The sequence below is a fragment of the Pan troglodytes genome, chromosome 8 (genome assembly GCF_028858775.2).
Source record: "Pan troglodytes isolate AG18354 chromosome 8, NHGRI_mPanTro3-v2.0_pri, whole genome shotgun sequence".
NCBI classification, from domain to species: domain Eukaryota; kingdom Metazoa; phylum Chordata; class Mammalia; order Primates; family Hominidae; genus Pan; species Pan troglodytes.
This window is the reverse complement of record NC_072406.2, coordinates 50278639-50301000: the sequence shown is the minus strand read 5'-3', so window position 1 is coordinate 50301000 and position 22362 is coordinate 50278639. Positions and strand designations below refer to the sequence as shown.

Here is a 22362-nt window from a genome sequence, read left to right as displayed (position 1 = left end):
AATGTTTTGTGTATCCAATCTCTCTGGCTTCTGGGTGAAAAACGCCATTTGCTATTACACAGTAGTTTAATAGAAGAGCATCAAATAACCATGTTTATTTGCCAAAAACCTACTGTTTAGTGAACTACAAAAAATGGTTTATAAAAATCACTAGAAGCTGGCCAGGTGTGGTACCGCATGCATGTAATCCCAACACTTTGGGAGGCCGAGGTTGGTGGATCACCTGACGTCAGGAGTTTGAGATCAACCTAACATAGTGAAACTCCATCTCTATTAAATATAAAAAATTACCCGAGTATGGTGGCGCATGCCTATACTCCCAGCAACTTGGGAGGCTGAGGCAGGAGAATCATTTGAACCTGGGAGGCAGAGGTTGCAGTGAGCCGAGATTGCGCCATTGCACTCCAGCCTGGGCAACAAGAGCAAAACTCATTCTCAAGAAAAAAAAAGAAAAATTATCAGAAGCATTATTCAAATAGTAATTTTGAAAGCATGGTGGCTCACACCTGAAATCCCAGCACTTTGGGAGGCTGAGGCCGGTGGATCACCTGAGGTCAGGAATTTGACACCAGCCTAGCCAACACGGTGAAACACTGTCTCTGCTAAAAATACCAAATTAGCCAGGTGTGGTGGTACACACCTGTAATCCCAGCTACTCCAGAAGCTGAGGCAGGAGAATCGCTTAGAACCTAGAAGGTGGAGGTTGCAGTGAGCCGAGATCTTGCCACTGCACTCTAGCCTGGGCAACAGAGGAAGACTGTGTCTAAAAAAAAAAAAAAAAGTCTTTTCGATAGCAGAGTTGTGCAGCGGAAGCGTGCTGGGCCTATAAAAAGCAGTTTTTTCCTAGAATACCCTTCACTTCTGAGCGTTCACCAACCTAGGAACCTAGACAAATGGGCTTAGTTTGCCAGTCACAAACCAAGTGACCCATCCTGTCAGCTGTCATTGTCCTCTAATTTAGAAAATCATCTCTGGCAATCAGCTGTGGCCCTGTTTATTGTCCAGTACCAAAAAACTCCCCAAATAAAATATTTATCATAGCAGATCAACTCTGAACCAGAAGGAAGAGAGCACAAAACAGATATCATAAGCCCCAATACCTTACCAAAAGATTGTTGTCTTGTAGCTGACACTTTGTTTTGTGGGGCTCAATCATGCTGCTTTAAAATAGAATTGCTTTCTTTAAACACACAAAGTTTCTTTGTTGGAAATGCTCATTTTGCTACACAACAATCTTCTGGGTTTATTGAATCCCCTCTAATTTCCTCTATTGTCTGAATTTGGAAAAGAACTGAAAAGCACATTAGACATTTGTCCTCTTTTCTTACAAAATGCAAAAATGCATTAGAGGGCAAGCACGCCCGCTCCTGCAGGACAGGTCCATCCCACTCAGCATCCTCAGTGGAGGTCCTCTGCACCTTGGGATATTAGCCAATTGAGCCACCAGGTCAAAAGACAAGCAACACTACTCAGGGCTACCTCACAAGAAACAGCTGCTGGACACAGTCTAGACTTGGGTCAACCCAGGGGATTTTGTTTACTTCCGCAGAGTAAGTGAGGCAGAGATAGCAGACAGCTGTGCCATGCCCAGACCTGCCCCTAAAATATGTATTCCTGGGTGGGAAACACCAATTAAAGTCTGACCCACAGTTCTTCCCTTTCCACCTGGGTTCTGTGCCCCAGCATGAACATCCTCCTTTAAACGTCGGTGGAAACACCAGTGCAAACATCAATCTACTCAGTGCACACCCCTTGCAAACAACTGTCCCTTGGGCCTAAGGTTGTGCAAACTGGCCTGGATCTGGAAGGAGGCCCAGGCAGGCCTGGGCAGTGGGCATTTGACTGTTTGAGAAAGAGGCTTGGGTTCCTGGGAGCCCAGAGAACAGATTAGAAGTGGGAAGACTGGCTGTGTGCATCACAGCTTTTCACTCTGTGCAGAGAAATACACCCAGCGAAGAAGAGCCAGTGCAGAGGTCCCTAAATACAGGGCCCAGCAACCTGTTTTTGGGGTCTAAGGACAGGAATGCTGCGGGCAACCCCAGGGTGGGGTCTCTGGGATGAACCTGGAGACCTGAGCTTGCACAGCTTCCTTGGTAAATTGAGGAGGTATGGACCACAAGATTGCCAAGCTCCTTTCTATCCAAACTTGATATTGTTAGATTCCATGATCCAGTTCATCACGGTTGATGGCTGAATCTCATGCACTAGAAAAAGGTAATATAAAAGAAAAAAATAAAAAGACATTCAAGTGAGTATAAAGACCTTTAATCTCAGTCTTTCTAGTTCAAAGAGACGGAACAATGAGAGATGCTGGTTCATAGAGCTGTTAGATTTAACTTCCACAGATGACTCAGCAGAGGATAACTACTAATCAGAGTACAACATCAAAACTGTAACCAGTATAATCACTGGATTATGAGCAACTCAAAATAGCTCCAGTTTCCAAAGGGCCATAAACTGCACATATCAGTACTATGTGCAATTAACACATAATTTATTATGAAAATGTGGACATGCCAGGTAAGTAAGGGGATTTAGGTTGACTTTTTATAATACTTTACATTTGAAATGCCATTTCTGTGGATTGGATGACATCTTCCAGGTGCTTTAATTTGGTTTACCTCCTGATAGATCCTGACAGAAAGAGGTAGCACCAGCGTCTATCGAACCTCAATACAGTTGTAAAACACAGAGAGCCTGCTTGCCTACACATGGAGAAACATTGTTATCACAAGACACAGAAGGCAAACTTCCAATCTGGCATACTTACCTGTCCTCTCATATTTGGGGCAATGAGAATGGTGGACCAGATGGCTGAGTAGATGCCAAAGAACACCAGACTGGTCAGCATGCTTCCCCAGACAGCCAGATGACTGAACTGCAGAGGAAAACAGTCACTCAGACAGGGCTTCTTGGCTGGCATGGCAGATTCACCCGAACTCCACCCGCTACAGAATCCCTGCATCCTAGCTACCTCTTCTTATGGAAAGATTCTCATGACTCATAGCTTACTGGGGAGGTCAATCTTCCTAATTTCCTTGTCTCAGAATTTTTAACAATGACTTCAAGTAATGAGTGTCCCCAAAGTACTCTGAAGATGAACACACTTTTGCTGTCATGGCTGGCCTTTCTCTAAGATTTATCCCATAGTGACAGCAGGCCCCTCTCAGTTCATGGCAAGGGTTTGCTCCAACCTAAGGCTGTATACAACAAGGATTCATTAATCTGGTAAGAGAGTGGCTGAATGGACAAAATCAATAAGATGTTTTTATTGATCATTTTGGGACTTCAATTGTTCTGTTCAATTTGCAAAAACTGTTTTTAAAAAAAATCTGAAATGGATATTGCCTCTTAACAATGTTTCTTTAAGCATCTACTGAGTTGTTCATTTTTCCTCCTTTGTCCTCTTAATATGATGATCCTTGACTTCTTTCTTTCTTCCACAACTCACAATCTAATCCATATGCAAGTTCTGTTAGCTTTTAAAAAGATAAAATAAATCCAGGCTCTGACCACTTCTCACTGCCTCCTCCTCTAACATCCCAGGCTAATTAAGACATCATCACATTTAACCTGGATTAATTGCCACTGTCTCTTAGGGCAGTGGGCCCCAACCCACGACACAGGCCATGGACTGGTACCAGACCATGGCCTGTTAGGAACCAGGCTGCGCAGCAGGAGGTGCGCAACAGGTGAGCAAGCAAAGCTACCTCTGTATTTACAGCCATTCCCTATCACTGGCATTCCCACCTGAAGCTCTGCCTCCTGTCAGATCAGCAGTGGCATTAGATTCTCATAGGAGCACGAACCCTATTGAGAACTGCGCATGCGAAGGACCTAGGTTGCATGTTCCTTCTGAAAATTTAATGCCTGATGATCTCTCACTGTCTCCCATCACCCCCAGATGGGGCTATCTAGTTGCAGGAAAACAAGCTCAGGACTCCCACTGATTCTGTATTATGGTGAGTTGTATAATTATTTTCTTATACATTACAATGTAATATATAAGAGAAATAAAGTGCATAATAAACGTAATGTTCTTGAATCATCCTGAAACCAGCTCCTAGGAGACTCATGGAAGTCCACTTGTCCATAGAATAACTGTCTTCCATGAAACCAGTCTCTGGTGCCAAAAAAGTTGGGGACTGCTATCTTAGGAGATTACCTATTCCACATTGACTTACCACCTCATACTCATTTTTTTTTTTTTAAGCAGAGCATTTAAATATCAGGCAGGTCATGACACTTCATGAGAAACAAACATAAAGATTTAGATATAATCTTTAAATGCTGAAAATAACGAAAATGTCTAAAATAAGAGACTGCTGAAATAAATGATGGAACATCTATAAAACTTAATCTTTAATCATAAACAATAATTTTGTTGAATTAGATTTTAAGGCATAGAAATTGTGTCTAATTTTTTTTAATAACAAAGCCTTGTGTTCTGTAATGCATCATCTTATTTAAAAATACACACACACACAGACATAGAACAATGTCTGGAAGGATCCCCAGCAAAGCATTAGTAGTGGCTGTCTCTTGATAAAATTATGGAAATTAAATTTTTTTAGTCTTTATTTTCTATATATTTGTGTATGTATATGCTTTTTGTTTTTACAATGAGGCTTTACATTTGAAATGAGATGACTGTTGTTAGCTTAGAGGTGTATTAGGTGCCAAGCAAATAAATCACCAAGAGAATTTGGATTGCAAATTTGCTCCAATAAAGATCAATCCACAATTTTTACATAACAAATTTGAAATAAGATAGCCAGATGTTGTTTATTGTTTCCCCTAGGCTTAGAAATAAATCATAGCATGAAAATGTCTATACTGAATAGAGAAACAATTCTAGACAAAACTTACTTTAGTCCAAGCTGCAGTCTCAAAACCAGCTTTCTGACAATCAGTAACAAGAACATACTGTGGAAAGACAGAAGAGTTTGAAAAAACATTATTCTGAGTGAGTTATTTTCACTTTCCATGAGAAATCCCATGTCTCCACTCCAGATCTGCTTTCTCCAAGGCAGTTCAAGTTTGAAAATACAGCCATCTCAGCAGCTAACTCTCTAGGGGTTGTTTTTAGGGAACATACAGGAAGATTCACTTCCAGAAGAGCTCTCAATCTAGTGATGGACCTTCTCATAAATAGTAGAGAAAGACTTTCTGTTAGCTTGGATGATTTGGGAGACACCATCTTTCTGAGTGTTGTTCTCCTTTGCAGGTAGATGTGAAATGGTCATTTGAAGAATGGGGAAATCTGCTAATCACCTGTCAAGAAACTTTGACTTTGTATAACCTTCAAAAACAATAATGTAAGCACTTCATAACCATTCAGGCCTTTAAAGGATCTATCAAATACATTTTGAAGATTTAAAATAAGGAATAATAACAAGGAAGGTCTTATATAAAGGGTTTAGAGAAGTACAAGCCACACATGAGCTGCTTAAGAATGACTCAGTAAACAGAGATAAACTTACTGTGTAAACAATATTTTCAACAAATCAATAGGCAGTGGCATGACCACTGGTCAACACAGTATCTGAAAAAGAAAGAGGCTACTGCTAACTTCCTAGATCCTGAGCATGGCCACATATTTTATTCAAAATATTAAACACAGAACTTTAGAAACATCTGTAAACTCACAGGGGCATTTCAAAATCCCATTCTCTGTGATTCTAATGCCTAATTTTGTTTCTAGGGCTAAAGTTTTTCATCTTATAGTCTGTCTAAATGAAGCAAACAAAGTCAAGCTTTCAACAAACCAAACAACCAAACACTTGATCTGCATTGGAATTTACATTTTTATGAAGATTAAAATTTCTATTTATCCAGTTTTTTGATAAGGAATAAGAAATTATTAACCTATTTTTATAAAATGCCAACATTGAACCTTTTTTCAAGTGTTCATTTATGATTCATCTTTAATTTTTTGCTAAATTTGGATTACAGATCAATAAAAAGATAACTATATGAATATAAAATCAATTTATAATGGCTGAGTTCTGAAATAATTTGGGGGGATATTTACTACTCATGTTCTTATTTGCAACTATGTGAGTTTCTGGAATCTATCAGTTGGAGGAATGCAAGCAATCCAATGATAGATGTTTAGAAAATACAGGAAGGATTTCAAAGCTTCAGTTTTCCTGTCTTGTCTTGTTTTTTCAAGGATGTCTATAACAATGTATATGACAACCACTAAGGCAGAACTCTGGGAGAGTCATCTAATCATGTCAACTAAACCTGCACGGAGAAGCCTGATTTTTATCCTGAGGGGTCAGAGCCTATTTTTAAGATAAGCCTCAGTATCTTTGTATGACACAGCCAACCACCTTTTATTCTTTTGTATTTTTTTCAACTTTTATTTTACATTTGGGGGTAAAGTGCAAGTTTGTTAAAAAGATACATTGTGGAATGTTAAGGCTGGAGTACAAACAAATCCATCATCCAGGTAGTGAGCACAGCACACAATTGGTAGTTTTTCAACCCTTTTCTCTCTCCCTCCCTTCTCATGTTCCCCAGTGTCTATTGTTCCCATCTATATGTTCATGCATACTCAATGTTTAGTTCCCACGTATAAGTGAGAACATGTGGTATTTAGTTTTATTCTTTTTTATACTCAGTCCAGATTTGTGGCTCACAGGCTGGGTAGATAAAGACTTTTGTGTCCAAATTTCCAACCAGTAGCTGCTATACACACATATCTGGGCCTGCCGATTTTCCCATTTGCTTGTTGAAGAATCGACTTTTATGAAAGAATCAAGATCTGTTTATTTTCCTAAAACAACAGTAATGATGGAATCATAAGTAGAAGTGGGTAACCATGGGTCCCTGAATCCAGCTTCTAGGCACACACTTTCTCCTGTTTCTCCACAGTTAAGTTTGTGGATAAGGGAAGATTAATCATAAAAGCAATATTATAGGCTGCCCTAAACAGAGGGCCTGCTGCTGGGTAAGGTAAGAGTTACACTAGGAGAACAGGAAGACATATGGCCACTGACTTAAAATGGAACAATCCTAAATCTTAGGGGAGAGGTGGAAAATAGAGCCTGGAGCTTAGGCAGGACTTTATTAAAAGGGAAGGAAGGGAGCAAGTTAAAAAAAGAATGGACAGGCTAAACTAACCCCAAGAAGGCAGCAAATCAATGTATTAGCAAATAGCTATTCAAAATTGTAGGAGTTTACTTTTTAGTAACTGGCCTTAAGATTGGTTTTACTAACAAGCGCAACACTATTTTTTCTTTTTTAGTTTTCTCTCTCTTTTTTTTTTGTCCTTTTTATGATGGAAAATTTCAAACATACACAAATGGAAAGAATAGTACAACCACCCCCCGGGTATCCATAACCTAACAATAACAATTGTAAGCATTTGGCCACTCATGTTTCTTCAGCTCCCCCACCTCCTCCCTATCCTCCCAGGTTCCCACTGAATTATATATCATTTCATTCATAAATAATTCTGTATATTTACTTACAGCTCAATGAATTTCCACAAAGTGAACATGCTCATGCAAACCACACCTGCACTGGGAAATAGAAATTACAAACACCCAGAGCCCCCTCTGCAGTACTCTCTTAGTCCTTTCCTCACTCCTTCCCAAAAGAGTAGCTACTATCACCTATTGTGAACCTTGCATATATGGATTCATAGAATATGTGTATTTTTTGGTTTGGCTACATTTGTCTAACATTGTTGGTAAGATTTATCCATGTTGTTGCATATAGCCATAGTTTATTTATTTTCATTGCTCTATAGTATTTTATTGTAAGAATACACTACAATTTAGTCATCCATTCTACCATTGATGCACAACTGGGTTGCTTCCAGCTCTTGACTATGACAAATAATGCTGCTATGAACATTCTTTTGGTACACACTTGTGTGCATTTCTGTTGGGTATATAACAAGTATGAAATTGCTGGGTCTTAAAATATTTATATATTAACTTCATTAAATGCTGCCTAAGAATTTTTCAAGTGGTTGTGCTATTTTACCTTCACCAGTTCTAGTTGTTCCATATCCTTGCTGTCACTTGGCATTATCTGTATTTTTTATTTTGACCAGACTGGTCTGTGTGTCATAGTATCCCATTGTCATTTTAAGTTGCATGCCTTTGATGAAGATATTTTCTGATGCTTAATTGGCTCTTTGAATATATTCTGTAACTGATTTGTAGGAGTTTTTTATATATTCTGGATATAAGTTTTTTATTGGACATAAATATTGCAGATATCTTCTCCCACTTTAACTTGCCTTTTCTTTCTCTTAATCATGACTTTCTTAATACAAAGTTCTTAATTTTAATGTAGTCCAACTTAGCAGACTTTTTCTTTATAGTTAATGCTTATTTAGTCTTGCTCAAGAAATTTTTGTCAACTCCAGTGTCATAAAGATACTCTCTTATGTTATAGAAGCTTGTTTTTTTTTTTTTTTTTTGAGATGGAGTCTCACTTTGTCACCCAGGCTAGGGTGCAGTAGCACAATCTCGGCTCACTGCAACCTCCTCATCCCGAGTTCAAGCAATTCTCCTGCCTCAGCCTCCCGAGTAGCTGGGACTACAGGTGTCCACCACCATGCCTGGCTAATTTTTTGTATTTTTAGTAGAGTAGGGGTTTCACCTTGTTAGCCAGGATGGTCTCAATCTCCTGACCTCATGATCCACCCACCTCGGCCTCCCAAAGTGCTGGGATTCCAGGCGTGAGCCACCACTCATGGCCATTGTAGAAGCTTTTTTTTTTTTTTTTTAATTTTTAACCTTTCACATTTAGCTTTATAACCCACCTACAATTGACCTTTGTTTATGATGTAAGATAGGGGTCAAATTCTTTTATTCCCCCATAATGATATCCAAGTGATCTACTAACATTTATTGAAAAGATTATTGTTTCCTCACTACACTGCAGTTTCACCTTTGTCATAAATCAGGTGATGGTATAAATATGAGTTTGTTTCTGGTTTCTTTATTTGTATGTCCTTCTGCTAATACCATCTTATTGTAATTTTAATAAAGATTGAAACATCTGATGGTATACATTCTTGAGCTCTGTTCTTCTTCAGAACTTTCTTGGTTCTTCTTGGTCTTTTAAATTTTCAAATACATTTAAAATTAGCTTGTCAATTTTCAAATTACCTGATAGGATTTTGAGTAGGATTGCATTCAACCATAATTTAGTAAATAGAAATGACTTATTTACAATATAGAATCTTTCTGTTCATAAGCATTTTGTATCTTTTTAATGTACATGATATTTATATCCTTTTTAAAAATTTTACTTTAAGTTCTGGGATACATGTGCAGAATATGCAGGTTTGTTACCTAGGTATACATGTGCCATGATGATGTGCTGCACCTATCAACCTGTCATCTGGCTTTGAAGCCCCACATGCATTAGGTATTTGTCATAATCCTCTCCCTTCCCTTCCCCTCCAACCCCTGACAAGCCACAGAGTGTGATGTTTCCCTCCCTGTGTCCATGTGTTCTCATTGTTCAACTCCCATTTATGAGGGAGAACATGCAGTGTTTGGTTTTCTGTTCCTGTGTTAGTCCGCCGAGAATGATGGCTTCCAGTTTCATCCATGTCCCTGCAAAGGACATGAACTCATTCTTTTTTATGTCTGCATAGTATTCCATGGTGTACTCTAATTTGTATATGTACAAATTAGAACTCAGGATTAAGAAACTCACTCAAAACCACAAAATTACATGGAAATTGAACAAGCTGCTCCTGAATTACTACTGGGTAAATAATGAAATTAAGGCAGAGATAATGAAGTTTTTTGAAACCAATGAGAACAAAGAGACAATGTACCAGAATCTCTGGGACACGGCTAAAGCAATGTTAAGAGGGAAACTTACAGCACTCAATTCCCACAACAGAAAGCTGGAAAGATCTAAAATCGACCCCCTAACATCACAGTTAAAAGAACTAGAGAAGCAAGAGCAGCCAAATTCAAAAGCTAGCAGAAGACAAGAAACAACAAAGAACAGAGTAGAACTGAAGGAGACAGAGACACAAAAAACCCTTCAAAAAATCAATGAATCCAGAAGCTATTTTTTTTTGAAAAGATTAACAAAAGAGATGGACCACTAGCTAGACCAATAAAGAAGAAAAGAGAGAAGAATCAAATGGATGCAATAAAAAATGATAAAGGGGATATCATCACTGATCCTACAGAAATAAAAACTACCATCAGAGAATACTATAAATACCTCAATGCAAATAAACTAGAACATATAGAAGAAATGGATAAATTCCTGGACACATACACCCTCCCGCCATGAAACCAGGAAGAAGTTGAATCCCTGAATAGACCCATAACAAGTTCTGAAATAGAACCAGTATTTAATAGTCTACCAACCAAAAAAAAGCCCAGGGCCAGATGGATTCATAGCTGATTTCTACCAGAGGTATAAAGAGGAGCTGGTACCATTCCTTTTGAAACTATTCCAAACAAAAGAAAAGAAAGGACTCCTCCCCAACTCATTTTATGAGGCCAACATCATCCATACCAAAGCCTGCCAGAGACACAACAAAAAAAGAAAACTTCAGGCCAATATCCCTTATGAACATCGATGTGAAAACCCTCAATAAAAGACTGGCAAAATGAATCCAACAGCACATCCAAAAGCTTATCCACCATATGCAATACTTTTTTAAAAGGCATGCTTCAATAAAGAAACACTTCCATTTATTCAGGAGAATAATCTTTGAGTCTAACATAGATTAACACAGATTAGTCTATCTCTTTGAGTCTAACATAGATTATAGCGTTAAAATGAATAAGATTCTTCTTTTATGTACTCAATAAATGTTTACTTACAGTCTATTTTATGCTGGGTACTATTATGGGAACTGGAGAGAGAAGGTCTGTCTTTATAGAGCTTGCAGTATAGTGACAGAGATAGAACATGTATTCATAAACAGTTCCACACTAAAATGATGGGTGTAATAAGTGCTACGAAGAAATATATTAGCCAAGTGTGGTGGTGTTCACCTGTGGTCCCAGCCACATGAGAGGCTGAGGCAGGAGGACTGCTTGAGCCCCAGAGTTTGAGGCTGCAGTGATCCATGATTGTGTCACTGCACTCCAGCCTTGGTGACAGAGTGAGACCTTGTCTAAATAAAAAAGCATAATAATACAAAGAAACATAAGGTAGGGTAATCACATTCAGGGAGACAGGGACTGCTACTTTAGATAGGGAGCTCTGGAACAATCTTTTTGAAGAGGTGACACTTGAGCAGGTCAGAATGGTATGATGGAGTGAGTTAAGTGAATGTCTAGAGGGCAGAGAGAAGAGACACTGTGCAGAGTCTGAATACAGACAGCGCTTGATGAGCCCAAAGATCACCACAGAGACCAGTCACGCTGCAGGCACTGGGAGGAGGAAACGAGAATACACAGAGTCTGAGGAGCAGATAAACACAGACCATAGTAAAGAGCTTGGATTTCTTTGTTAATTGTGATAGGTAACCACTGGAGGATTCAGAGCTGTGAATGAAATGGTATAAGATATGTTCTTACAGGAATAGTCCAGCTTTTATGGGAGAATAGATCATAGATTACCAGAAATAGAATAATAATAAATGCAAAGGCAGCTTAGAAATGATTATATCTGTCCAGGGGTTGATATTGGTGGTGTTAAAACTGTGAGGTCCAATATGATGGCCACCAGCTGCATTTAGTTGTTTACATTTAAATTAATTAAGGTGCCATAAAAATTTATTCCTCTCAGGAGCTCGGGAGGAAAGGGAGAATGGGGAGTTATTGCTTAATGACTACAGAGTTTCAGTTTGGGGTGATAAAAAATTTTTGGAAATACATAGTTGTGATGATTGCACAACATTCTGAATGTAATTAATGCCTCTGAATTTTATGTTTAAAATGGTTAAAATGGCAAAGCTTATTACATATGCTTTTACCACAATAAAACATTGTAACATTAATCATAGAACCAAAACCATAAAACCATTTTTTTAATTGTATATATTTACAGAGTACAAGTGCAATTTTGTTACATGGATATATTGGGTAGGAGTGAAATCTGGGCTTTTAGTGTGTTTATCACTGGAACAATGTACACTCACCAATTTCTTATCACCCTCCCCCTTCCCACCCTCTTGCCCTTCTGGGTCTCCAGTGTCTTATCATTCTACACTCTATGTTCATGTGCACACATTATTTATTTCCCATTTTTAAATGAGAACATGCAGTATTTGATTTTATATTTCTGAGTTGCAAAACTATAAAACTCTTAGGATAAAAAATAGCAATAAACCTTTATGGCCTTGGGTTTGACAAGAGTTTCTTAGATATGGCACCAAAAGCACAGTGATAAAAGAAAATGAACCAGGCTTCATCAAAATTAGAACATTTGTCCTTCAAAGGACATAACAAAGAAAATAAAAGGAGAGGGCCGGGCGCAGTGGCTCACACCTGTAATCCCAGAACTTTGGGAGGCCGAGGTGGGCAGATCACGAGGTCAAGAGATTAAGACCGTTCTGGCTAACACGGTGAAGCCCCATCTCTACTAAAAACACAAAAAATTAAGCCAGGCGTGGTGGCGGGCACCTGTAGTCCCAGCTACTCGGAAGCTGAGGCAGGAGAATGGTGTGAACCCGGGAGGCGGAGCTTGCAGTGAGCTGAGATCAAGTCACCGCACTCCAGCCTGGGCAACAGAGTGAGACTCCATCTCAAAAAAAAAAAAAAAAAAAGAAAAGAAAAGGACAACCAGAAAAGTGGAGAAAATGTTTGCAAATTATATATTTGATTAGAAATATGTATCTAAAACACACAAAGAACTTTTACAACTCAACAGTAAAAAGAAAAAAACATAAAAATAGACAAAACATTTAAATAGGCTTTTTTGTAAAGAAGATATAAGTGTCGAATAAGTGCATGAAGAAAAGCCTAAGATCACCAGCCATCAAGAAAATACAAAATCAAAACCACAAGGAGACATCACTTAACACCCAATAGTGTGCCTATAATAAAAAAGGACAAACAATAACCAGTGTTGGTGAGGATGTAGAGAAATTAGATCTTTCATACATTTCCAGTGGGAAAGTAAAATAGTACACACTTTGGAAAACTGTGAGGTGTTTGCTGAAAAGAATATACATAGGTAGCTTATGACCTAGCAATTCCATTCCTAGGTACATACACAAGAGAAATGAAATTTATGAATGAAACATACAAAAGCTTGTTCCTAAATGTTATAGCAGCATTACCATAATTATTAATAATAGCCTAAAATAATACATAGCATTTTTCATTATTCACAGTAGCCTGTTCAGAACCCAAATGTTCATAACCCAACAGTTAATTGGCAAGCAAAATGTGTTGTATCAATATAATACAAACTTATTAGGTCATAAACATTAATGAAGTGCTGATACAGGCTACAACATGAATGCACCTGGAAAACCTTTATGATAGACTGGGCACAGTGGCTCACGCCTGTAATCCCAGCACTTTGGGAGGCCAAGGCAGGCAGATCACAAGGTCAGGAGATCGAGACCATCCTGGCTAACACAGTGACACCCTGTCTCTACTAAAAATACAAAAAAAATTATCCAGGCATGGTGGCGGGCACCTGTGGTCCCAGCTACTTGGGAGGCTGAGGTAGGAGAATGGCGTGAAGCCGGGAGGTGGCGCTTGCAGTGAGCCAAGATGTGCTACTGCACTCCAGCCTGGGGGACAAAGTGAGACTCCATCTCAAAAAAAAAAAAAAAAGAAAAGAAAAAGAAAACCTTATAATAAATGAAGAACCAGATACCAAAGGCCACATATTGTATGATTCCATCTCTATGAAATGTCCAGAAATTGTCACACCTATAGAGACAGAAAGAAGAGCAGTGGTTTCTAAGGACTAGTGCTGCCTGGGGGGAAATAGAGAGTGACGGTTAATGAATATAGGGTTTCTTTCAGAGGTGATAAAAATATTCTATAATGGATTGTGGTAATGGTTGTACAATTCTATGAATATGTTTAAAAAACTATACAATTGTACACTTTAAATAAATTGTATGGTATATGTTGTATCTCAATAAAGCTATTATTAAAAATTTGGTTCCTCAGTCACTTTAAATATGCAATAGCCACATGTGGCTAGTGGCTATTGTATTGGACAGCACAGATACAGCATATTTTTATCCTCACAGAAAGTTCTATCAGACAATGCAGGGTCAGAGTGGCTATGATAGACATGGTAAGAAGTGATACAAGTTGAAATTATTTCAAAGCTGGAAACGTGTGCCTTTGCTTTCCACTTGCATTTGCCCTAAGAGAGCCTACAGAAAACTTTGATTGGTGAAAAATTTAGAAGATGTGGGAGACTAAGCTGAAAATCAAATTTTGCAGTTATGATTTAACAAGTTTTTGAGTTTCCTTCTAATAACAGTATTTCCAATGCTGGTTGATTCTTAGACTAAAAGAAATTAAACATAAAGGGCATTTGTCTAAAAGGACAATGTGTTTCATATTTTATGGATGTACACTTAATAAAATTGTTAGATATTGAAAAAACATCTTATATAAGCACTTATATATGACAAGCAGTTTTAAGCACCTTACATATATTAGCGTCTTTAATACTTTAACAACTATTTGAAACAGTGTAATTAAGTGCATATTCCAGATGAGGTGCAGAAAACAGAAGTCAAATATGTCCAAGGTCACACAGTTATTAAAAAAAAACAACTGTAAATTTTATGAACGAGTTTATATTCATGAACTGGGATAGAATAATGGCCTCCAAAGACTAAAAAAGATAACTTCAGAGGAAAAAAAATTAGACTAAGAAATACTCATTTGAAAAACTGACACCTAATAGAAAATTTCCAGAAGAGAGTTATGGTGAACAGTAATAAGCTATAGGTCAGAAATAGTTTAAGCTAATATGACCCAACAATGCCATGAGCAGAGGGAGGTACCACTAAGTTTTATTTTACTCATGTGCACTGTTATTTTAGTATATAAAACATACCTGATCTTATAGGAGCATTCTTTATTTTAAAAGTGGGAAATGGCCTTCTCCAAAACTGTTGAAAGGCCTAGTTGCTTAATTCATGCCTATATGTAAGTATCCATATGGTATTCTTAAAAGATGAGCAATTGGTTTCCATGGTGTGGACTCTGGGGAATCAAGAACAAATGTTTTCAGGAGCCATTTTTTATGGTAACTATATTCTCTTTTCCATCACCTCCCTCTAAAATTTCAAGAAGAACAATCTGAAAACTTCCTTTTTAAAATCAAAACCTATTTCTCATTCTCCTGCCAATAACCACATTACACTTCAAGGAGGGTTGCTCGACTATGCTTGACAGGACACATGATGGGAAAACTCCAGTGTGGCCTGACACCAGGTATCTTAATGGACTTGGGTTCCTGTAAAGGTGACATGCTAGTTTTAACCTCGAATCAGTTTTTAGATCAAAGGCTAGGAGCAACCATGGGAGTACACATATGGCTGTGATGGTTGAAAGAAATTTGATTCACTGAATTGCTTGAGTGGAAAAATTCACTTTGAAACTTAAAATGAACTATCACAAACTCCATCATCAAAGGAGCACTTTGAAAATTCTCTCTAAAATCACATGAAAATAAGCAAAGTGAAATTCTTGGAAGCATTCTAGTGAATGAACAATGTACCCATACGTTCTCAAAAATATTTCTTCCAAATAATCATGTTGCTTTGCCCATGGTGAACATTGCTGATTTATACTTGAGGCTCTCTGCATGGATGGCGGAGAAAATTGGTAAGATTTCCTGTCTTTGTGACATGATCCACACAGTATCAAAGGAAGAAATGAAGCCACTTTAGCAACTTTAGTACCTGGTCAAACAAAACTCATGTAGGGCTCAGGGTGTCGTCAGGCATCTAAGGGACAGCTTCAGGCAGCACTTGGTGAAAGGAAATAAGCCTGAAGGTGACCCTTAGACAAGGGTCCTTTGGCTTAGACGGCACCCCAGTTTGTCTCAAATTTCGAATTGGTGCCATGTTTCTATGCTTTTTTGGGAGGGAGGAGAATAAATTCTTCTAAATGACAATTAAGGGTGTAATAAGAACTCACTCGTACTTAGGACAGCAAATCAGCACACCTATAAACAAGTACTCCAATCAGTTGTCATATCCTAGTTCTCTGGAGCTCACAATCCTTATTCCTACCACCTTTCACTCCCCTCAACTCAATAGCAACCCCTACTCTTGCCAGATTGTATGTTTTTCTCTACAGAGCAGTCCTATCTTCTTTAGAAGCAAATCTTATCAGGTGACTCTCCTATCACCAACTCTTCATTGAGAAGAAGTCCCTCCACCCACGTGTTAGTGAGAAAGTCCTCCCTCACTTCTTTGCCCCCTTTTCTAGCCCCCATCTCCTCTCTATGCTGTAGTTATCTTGACTGGGGTGGCTGTCCACCTTATAGGGGATGCTAGAAATGTGTAGAGGTGTGTTTTGATTGGTAGCTCTAGCAGGATAGGGAAAGTGAGAGGAAAGTGTCTTAGTTTTTCTGATCTACTGTAACAAAATACTATAAACTGCATGGTTTATAAACAATGTGAATTAATTTCTTAAAGATCTGGAGGCTGAGAAGTCCAAGATGAAGGAACTGGCAGATTTGGTGTTTGGCAAGGGCCCGTTCCTCATAGATGGTGTCTTCTTGCTATATCTCACATGGCGCAGGGGGCAATAAGCTCTCTGGAGTCCCTTCTATAAGGGCACTCATCCCATTTGTGAGAGGTTTGCCCTCAAAACCTGATCACCTCCAAGAGGCCCCATCTCTTAATACCATCACTTTATGGTTTTGGGTTTCAGCATATAAAATGTCGGGGTCTGGGAGCACAAACATTCAGATCACAGTAGGACGTTACCATATTTACTGGCCAGGATGAGGGGTGCTCAGTGTCCTGAACCCCTCGTCAGAGTCTGGCAAAGGAGAGTCAAGTTCAGGCATCCCCATCCCCACTAAGACACTTCCCATAGCCACAACAACTCAGGTCCTATGCCTCTGCTTGATCCTGGCCATAAATGCTCCTTCTCTGAATCCTTCCCCACACCTCCCTGACCTGTATGGCCACCCCCTACTCATCTTTCAAGAACTTCAATATCACTTCCTTGGAGAAGATTCTCCTGAACTTACTAAACTATGTTCTTTTATTATATAAGCTCTACCCACAGACCCCAGGACTCATCACATTGGTAAATAAGCAATATGTACACAATTTTTGACCATCAACTCTGACCTTAGGCAAGCTCCCAGAGGGCAAGAGAGGCAGGGCCTGGTGTATTAGCATCTATATCCACTGTGCTCTCAGACAGCCTCTTACATCATAGATATGCCACAATCTTGACGAACAAAGACACTCCTCTCAAAACACGCTCCCTCCTCTCCAAACACATTCCCATTCCTGGGTTTAATTCTCCCTAAACTCTCCCCTGGAATCTCTGCCAGTAGTTTTCCTTCTACTACTCACCTTAAAAGACACATTTGGCTCATTTCCCCAAAACGGTCTGATCATAAACATTTTTTAATTTAAATTCTATATTGACCCTTCAATGCCTAAGCAGTTAAGTCCCAATTTCTTAACCTCACACTCAAAGCCTTTACAATTTAGTTTTCAACTGCCTTCCTAAACTTCCCCATCTTCCACCCTTTAAGTCCTGATCTACTCACAGTTTTCCACATCTACCCTGAATTTCCCCACTTTAGTTTCATTAATAGTTTTGTCACTGCAGTGACAGAACTGTTAAAGCCCAGCTTAAATTTATTTAAAAGTTTACAAGTTGTTCTGGGAATCATATAGTTTGATCCTCAGTAGTTATAAAACAACATAAAATTATGAAAAATGTTATTATAACATAATGGAATTTCCTCTACTTTAAATATTTATTTTGCACCATCCCTGACCTCACTACCAAAAAAAAAAAAAATTCAAAGTGCCTGAGGTTTCCAGGCATTCTTAGCTCTATTTACTTACTTCCCACCTCAAAAGGCCTTAGAATTCAAATTCTGTAGAAAATGGATTTCCATAAATAATCCAATGAAAATGGGTCATATTTTGCCATTAATAGAATCACAGTCAACAAGGACTAATAGAATTAGTCACTTAAGTATCTTTAGATATGGGAGACAATAGAAACAATAAGAATCTCTTCTCTTTGTTCCCAGCTTTGAATATAACTAGGAAGCCTTCCCAGAAGAAAGCAGCTGTGAAGGGTACCCATCAGGAATATCCGGCTCAGAAGCCAGGGCCTCAGAGACTGTTCTCTCACTGAGACCTAGAGAGGGAACTCCCTGTGTTATTCTCACTGATGGCCCAGGAACCACCCTTGCAAGTCATGACCACCAGCATCATGTAGCACTGGAACTGATCTGGGCAATGACCTCTGTCTAAACTTCTGAATCCCCTCCGACAAAGACCCAAGACAGCAGCATGGCCATGCAGCTGTGCTCACATCTCACCCCTGCGCTGGCCAGGAATACATCTATCTTTCCTTTGGGTAGGGTCACCCAACTGCTCTGCCACTTCCAGCTGTGAAAGGCATCTATGTGACAGACCCCTCTGCAGTTTGAAACTGTGTGACCACTTTAACACCCAACTCAGCATCTGCATGGGTTTCTGAGAATTACCTATATCTTTTGTGGTCTCTTTGCTGATTCTCTGTTTCATTAAAAAAAAAAAAAGTGACTCATGTGATCCCTGAGTTCCTATATAGCCAATTTTACTCACTAGCTAAAGAAACACTGTATTTAAAATGACAAACCTAGCAACAATTAGGCAAGCTCTCATCAGGCCTCCATGCAGGGCTGTGTGATTGCCTAAAAAAGTCTTCCACAGCGGATCTTGAACTTGGACCATGGGGGCTGCTGCCCACATTGACCTCAGGGGCTGATGGGGGGAAGCAGGAAGGAGTCAACACACTGGAACTGGAGAACATACCCCATGTGGTGTGAACTCATCACCCAAGAAGAAATCTCTGTAACCTACTTGGCTTGCTGTGTGTGCTGGGGTGGGAGTCACGGTCTCAGTGATTTTCAAGTGTTCTCTTTCAAGCTTCAGATATCTCATAGGCAGATGACCAGAACTGAACAGCGGAAGGCAGGGCCTTTTTGAGGTGACAATTCTGAGATCTACCTTATTTACCCTTGTGTTGAAGTCTTTGGCATTCTGGGTGATTTTGTAGAGCTGGGGAAACCTGAGCATGCTCTCCCGAGTGCAAGACCTCTGGAAGACTCCCAGAGTGAAAGGAGGCATAGCGGTGAAAATCTGCAGGGAGAACAATAAGCCATTAAGAGTGGCCCTTCCAATTCACATGGCTTCAGTGTTCCCTTCTACCAAATGATTTTTTTTTTTTCAGTTTTACTTTAAGTTGAGGGGTACGTGAGCAGGCTTGTTACAAAGGTAAATTCATGTCATGGGGGTTTGCTGTACAGATTATTTCATCACCCAGGTATTAAGCCTAAGTATTCATTAGTTATTTTTTCTTTCTTTTTTTTTTTTTTTGAGATGGAGTCTCGCTCTGTCGCCCAGGCTGGAGTACAGTGGCACGATCTCCTCTCACTGCAAGCTCCACCTCCCGGGTTCACGCCATTCCCCTGCCTCAGCCTCCCGAGTAGCTGGGACTACAGGCGCCCGCCACCACGCCCGGCTAATTTTTTTTTTTTTTTTTTTTGTATTTTTAGTAGAGACGGCGTTTCACCACGTTAGCCAGGATGGTCTCGATCCCCTGACCTTGTGATCCGCCCGCCTCGGCCTCCCAAAGTGTTGGGATTACAGGCGTGAGCCACCGCGCCCGGCCTAGTTATTTTTTCTGATACTATTCTTCCTCCCACCCTCTGCCCTCTGCAAAGCCCAGTGTATGTTGTTCCTCTCTATGTGTCCATTAAAATCCAGTCAAGTACAAACCATGAGATTCCATGATTCACAATGCCCCAGAACACCCTCCAAAAAAAGAAAATAAAATACCATTTTTATAATAATCACTATAAGATAAATGCATTGAACACTAAAAGCATCATAAATATTTTATTGGCCATGAAATCTTGTTAAATTAGCAACTACCTTCCCGTGTAAAATGAGGGCTGATGTGGAATGACACCACCGTTACCTGAGCCAGGATGATAAGGGGGTCCTCTGTGCTTTACCTCTTTAAGGAAAGTAACTCTGAAACAACCAATCACTTTTTGTTCTTTTTCTGTTTTCTTTAGCCCTTTTCTGCCAATAAAGCTAACCCCCCTCTGCTCAGCTTATTGAAGAGCACTCATTCTATTTCATAGAATGAGATGTCAACCAATTCTAGAATGGCCAATAACAGCCAATTAGATTTTAAATTGTTGTAATTTTGTCTTTTGACAGAGGAACGTTCTAGGAACTCCTGGCCTCAATTGATCCACCCACCTCGGTCTCCCAAAGAGCTAAAATCACAGGCCTGAGCCACTGTGCCTGGGCTCTGGGCACATTTATTAACTTAAACAATGTCTGGAGACATTTTTAATTATCACTGAGGGAAGGGGTGCTATGATGATGAGGTGCTATTGGCCTCTAGTGGGCAGGATCTGGTAAGCATCCTACAATGTACAAGGGAACACCATACACAAAGAATCATCCCATCCAACATGTTGACAATGCTAAGATTGGAAAATCCTGCTCTAGAACCATCCTTAATGCCTCTATATCTTCCACTCATTTCTGAAAAGAGCCTGGTAAACAGATCTACCACAGGCAATAAAGCTAGCTCTTGGAAACAGAAAGAACCCCCTGGCTACTAGCCTGGCCGAAGTAGGAGAATTGCTTGAACATTGACAGTCTCATGCATAAACTATGAAAATGTCTAGTGTTTTTAAGAATTATAAGAGAATTAAAATGCAAAGAAATAGTTTGCTAAGGATAATGGCAGAGTGTACATGGAGTTAAAGTATTGAAAATTCTCTTTATTATCATCACATGAAAAGACAGATTAAAAAAGAGTCCTAAGCAGAATATCAACATACCAAAAGTAGCAATGAATAAAAACAAAGTATTATCACAATCAAGTTCAGTTTATGGGACAAATGCAAGGTTAGATTAACAAGAGTAAATAATGTAATGCAATTCAACACAAGTAACAAATGGTTTCTTAAATGATCATCTCAATAGATGCAAAATAAGTAATTTTTACTTTGTAAAATTGAACTTTGATTCACAATGAAACTTTGAGATCTAGTATTAGAAGAGAATTTTATTACTACAATTATAATGGTAGCTCCAGTGATTTTTGCACCTTGGTGTTCTCACTTTGTACACTTCTCTTTCCCTGAATATGACTTGCCTCTGGTGAACAGAATTTTGCAGATGTAGTTAAGCTCTAAAATCAGTTACCGTTTGGCTCATCAGTAGGGAAATTATCCTGAGTGAGCCTGATATACACTCTGATATGACAGGCTATTCTTGCTGACTTGATGAAGCAAGCAGCCATGTTGAGGAAATCCACATGGCTAAGAACTGTGACCAGCCTCTAGGAACTGTAGGCAACATTTAGGGCCTGAGATTACCCAGCTAAAAGTCAGGAGATAGCTTGGGATTTCAGTCATACTGTCATAAAAACATACATTTTGCCAGCAAACTTCATGACCTTGGAAGCAGACTCTTTCCCAGTCAAGATTCCAAATGAAAATTCAGCCCAGCTGACACCTTGATTGCAGCCAGATAAGACTGAGCAGAGGACCCAGTTAAGACATGAGCATACTTCTAACCCACAGAAGCCATGATCTCATAAATGTCTGTGGTCCTAAGATGTTATGATTGTGGTGATCTGTTATGCAGTCCTGCAAAACTCATACAGTAAACTAAAAGATATATATTATGAAAACAAAAACCCACTATCTACATAGAGATTGAAATATATTGTTTTCCCATTACAATTTCAACAAGACATGGATACCAATTGTACCCACATTTATTCAACATTATTCTTGCAGTAGAAAAAAAAAGAAATAAAAACTCTTGAACTACAAAGAAGACTGTTACTATTTACAGATGGTATGTGTATATAGAAAATCCTAAATATTGTACAGATCAAATATTCAGATAAGAAAATAACAAGGAGTTTAGCAAGACAGCTTAACTAATCAAGTTCAATACACAAAATATCAATTTTATTTCTATAAGCAAGTAACAAAAAGAAAAATATATATAAAAATAAAATTTGTGATAGGATCAACTATACCAAATAATTGAGTATAGATGTTAAACTAGGCAAGATCTCTATGTGAAATTCTTTAAATTAATTAAGTTAATAAGACAATTGAAATATTAGTAGTGTGAGAATACAATATTATCTCTTTTCTGCCCAAACTATTAACTCAATGAAATTC

General features: G+C 38.9%; 1 protein-coding gene across 1 annotated transcript in view; it reads right to left on the bottom strand.

The window, feature by feature from the left end:
* Positions 1-455: 455 nt before the first annotated feature.
* ANKRD30A (ankyrin repeat domain 30A) overlaps positions 456-22362 on the bottom strand; it is a 212921-nt gene continuing 191014 nt past the window's right edge. Inside the window, exons 83-86 of the mRNA XM_024346307.3 lie at positions 19154-19276; positions 14995-15143; positions 4870-4926; positions 456-2878 (exon numbers count right to left, since the gene is read on the bottom strand). The gene's annotated coding sequence lies outside the window, so the exon portion shown is untranslated. The remainder of the gene's footprint in view (positions 2879-4869; positions 4927-14994; positions 15144-19153; positions 19277-22362) is intronic.